Raw genomic sequence first — 3,739 nt, forward strand, 5'->3', positions numbered from 1 at the left:
TTTACTCCAGTTTTACTGGAGTAAAACCAGTAAAAACTGGTTCCAACCAGTCTGTTTACCTGTTATAGGTAAACAAACATTTAACAGTATAGAAAATTGTTTCTATAAATGGAAGAAAACTGCCAAATTTCCAAATTCTTTTTTTTTAAATGAATGTAATATTTTATATAACCAATCTAAAGATCCTTTAGATCAGAGCAGGAGAAAACTACTGATTTGGATAACAAAGCTAACTTCAGTATCATCCTGGTAAATGTTTAGCAACTGCCTTTTGGGAATGATTGGTTAAATACTCCTATCATAGCCAATTTTAAGCGACCAACATAACACCAACCAACTCCCCAAATTCCTGAAAATTTCACAATCAGTTCTCCCAGTAGAAGTCAGCTCAGTACCCCACTGGACCTATCATCTTATTTTTGGCAACAGGAAAAATAAAGCTAGGTAACTCACGAATTATTTGGCCTAACCCCTCTCCAAACCTCTCTGTGGGAATGGAATAGATAAATAATAATGCTTAATGAATGCACACTACATGCCAAGTAATATGCTAACTGCTTCAGATGCAATATAAAGTACATTTTGATGAAGAAACTGAGGTACAATTAAATGAAATGCTTTCTCACAGTCCCACACCTAGTAAATTGTGGAGCAAGTATTACTTTTGTTTTCATTTGTTTTTTGTTGTTTTGTTTTTCTGTTTATTTTTTGCCTTTTTAAAATTGAAGTATAGTTTATTTATAATGTTGTGTTAGTTTTCAGGTGTACAATAAAGTGATTCAGTTATACACACATATATATATCTATTTTTTCCAGATTCTTTTCCCTCATAGGTTATTACAAAATGTTGAGTATAGTCCCCTGTTCTAAACAGTAGGTCCTTGTTGATTATCCATTTTATATATAGTATTGTGTATATGTTAATCCTAAAATTCCTAATTTACTCCTCCCCCTCTCTTTCCCTTTTGGTAACCATAAGTTTGTTTTCTATGTCTGTGGGTCTATTTCTGTTTTGTGTATAAGTTCATTTGTATCTTTTTTTTTTAGATTTCACATAAAAGTGATATCATATGATATTTGTCTTTCTCTGTCTGGCTGACTTCACTTAGTATAATAAAACCCAAGCACTCTAGTACCAAAAGTCACATTCTGAACATTATTACATGGTTTCCATTCTCATAGCAATAACACAAGGTTTTATTTTACCATTGAAATATTAGTTTTGTTCACTATTTAAAACCTTGATTAGCTGGAAAAATAGATACTTGATAGTGTAAATTATTCAACTGTATATAACACAGGCTTTACAGAATCCATCTGCTATTTCATTTGTGAAGGAAACTCGAGAGATTATAATTATACACAAAGACAAATTTGAAATCTATAATCAAGCAATCATGAGAAAAGAATGACTTTGTATTGCTTTCAAAAGCAATTCAAGTTAAATTACTATTATTTTAAGTCAACTCTAAAAATGTTTTGGAAAACTGGATAAAAGATGTATTTGCTTATTCGTAAGGCATCTACATCATAAGACTGGCTGCTCTGAAATTTCCTTATATATACTTTACTGTAAAATAAAAATTATTTCCTAAGTTCACCAAAGTTCAGCTCATGGACAAAACAGAAATGTCAGCTGTGGCAGTAGGAGCTGATCCCTGAATGTGAAAGCCCCAAGCAAGTCTGACGTGTGGGTTCCAGATAAAGGCATCAGGGGAGCAGTTAGCCTTGTCAAAAGACTGTTGGCCCCTAAGGCGCTCATAATAAGGAGATACGCTTCTGACATTTTATTTCTTTGAGTTAGACTTTTTAGAAGGTTCCAGAGCAGGTTAGGCTTCAAATGAGAGGGAGAAAAGAAGATAAGTAAAGGTTAAGTAAGGGAGTGGAGCTGGCATCTATGGTGTTAAGAGGGACGTGCAGACCTGGAAGCTGTGAAATTATGTGATTTAAGCTGATGTTCAGCCTACTGGGAAAGTTGTGGCTGCAAAAATGGTATCTGGCCATGTCAGACATGAAGCAAAAGAAGATGGTTCAGGAGCGTATGTGGTTATTCTAGCTTTCAAGCTCAGGATATGCAACTTCCTGGAGTGAAGAAACTTCAAAGTTGTCTATAAGAAACATGCCAGCCTCTATTTCTACTGTGCCATCAAGGGTCAAGACAATGAGCCCGTCACGCTGTTGCTGAAACCTGGCCTCTCTACACCGGCACTGAATTGAATCTTAGAGACAGAGTTTTGGGTGAAGCAGAAAAGAATAGCTTTATTGCTTTGCCAGGCAAAGGGGACCACAGCAGGCTATTGCCCTCAAGACTGTGTGTCCTGTCCTGGAGGGGGTAGTGAGGAGTCTTATAGTAATGATTCAAGGAGCAGGGTGTGACCAGCTCGTGTTCATTCTTCTGATTGCTTGGTAGTGAGGTAATGGGGAGTCAGCATCATCAACCTTCTGGTTCCAACCAGCCTAGGTTCTATGTTCTTGCAGTCAGCAGTTTTCATCTGGTGGGGGTCTGCTTCCTGTACAAACAACTTAGGAATGTGTGTCAGGCCTTTATCTATATCTTTCAGGGAACTGCTATGTGGCAGATTTATAGTCTAAATTGTTACCAGTTCCCCAGCCCAACAGCTATTGTTTGTTCCACATCTTCACATTTCCCCATCATTAACTCTTGGTTCAGCCTTTTATTTCAAAAGACAAGGACAGGGGTTTATACATGGTTTCAACTCGGGAACTGACTGACCAATATGTGGAACTCCTGGACAAATACTTCAAGCTGGACATCATCTTCAACTTTGAGAAGCCCTGCTTCATCTCAGATGCATTTTTGATGAAGGGTGATGTCCAGGACAGCTCCAGGAAGAGTGTGATGAAGGCTATGCAGGAGGATGACCAGCTGCAGGAGGAGGATGAGAAGCCCTGAAGGATGCTGGAGAAGATGGGTTAGGAAGAGCCCCTGCCTGGCTGGGTGATGATGTGGGGAGTGGTGGAGAGACAGGGTATGAGTGACTGCTTCTCATAAGTCTTTCTGAGGGCCTTTTTCATGGTGGTACCCAGCTGCCCCACCTCTGCTGCCTCACCTTCTTTCGGAGTGAGCTGTGGGCTTAGATCCTCAAACATTCCCTTCCTTCCTCCACCCCCCACTTCCTGTTTCCCCTTTTCCCACCAAAGGTTTTAGGAGCTAAGAGTTAGGAAAATGTGACCAAGACAGGCATGCTATTTGACTTTCATTTCCTGCCTTTGAGGGACTAATGTTACCCCAAACTCCTCCCTTCCTTTATAACTGTAAATACATACATATACCAGGTTTAAGGAAAAGATTTCAGGGTTCTTCTCTAATCCCTGACACATAACCTACCTCCACCCCTCCAGCAGTCTGCCAGGGTAGCTTCTCTGCCTGGGAGCGGGACTTCTGTGTGGGAGAGAACTCCTGCCTCATCTGCCCCTCCCCTTCCTTCTTGGCTGCAAAGGGGTCTGGGACTACTGCCAGGGGAGGAACAACATAATTTTTTCTAACCTTGCAGCTTCGAGGGAAGGGAGAGTTGGGTGAAGGGTGGATTTAATGGGAGACTGGGACCAGTCCCTCTTTTACTCCATGTTTAAGAGGTGGGGTGGGGGAAATGTCTGACTTTATTTCCTTTTCTCTGATATAAAAAGAAAAGCACAAAGAAGTTTTTTAAGTAATGGATATCAGGTGGGAAAACCATTAAGATCTCTTTGACTTCATAATACTCTAAATCTTCCAAAG

At 39.7% G+C, this 3,739-nt stretch overlaps 1 pseudogene; it reads left to right on the forward strand.

Moving 5' to 3' along the window:
- The first annotated feature begins 1,939 nt into the window (after window positions 1-1,939).
- LOC132352602 (AP-1 complex subunit sigma-1A-like) lies at window positions 1,940-2,938 on the forward strand (annotated as a pseudogene).
- Window positions 2,939-3,739: the final 801 nt, after the last annotated feature.

The sequence above is a fragment of the Balaenoptera ricei genome, chromosome 18 (assembly GCF_028023285.1).
Source record: "Balaenoptera ricei isolate mBalRic1 chromosome 18, mBalRic1.hap2, whole genome shotgun sequence".
Taxonomy (NCBI): Eukaryota; Metazoa; Chordata; class Mammalia; order Artiodactyla; family Balaenopteridae; genus Balaenoptera; species Balaenoptera ricei.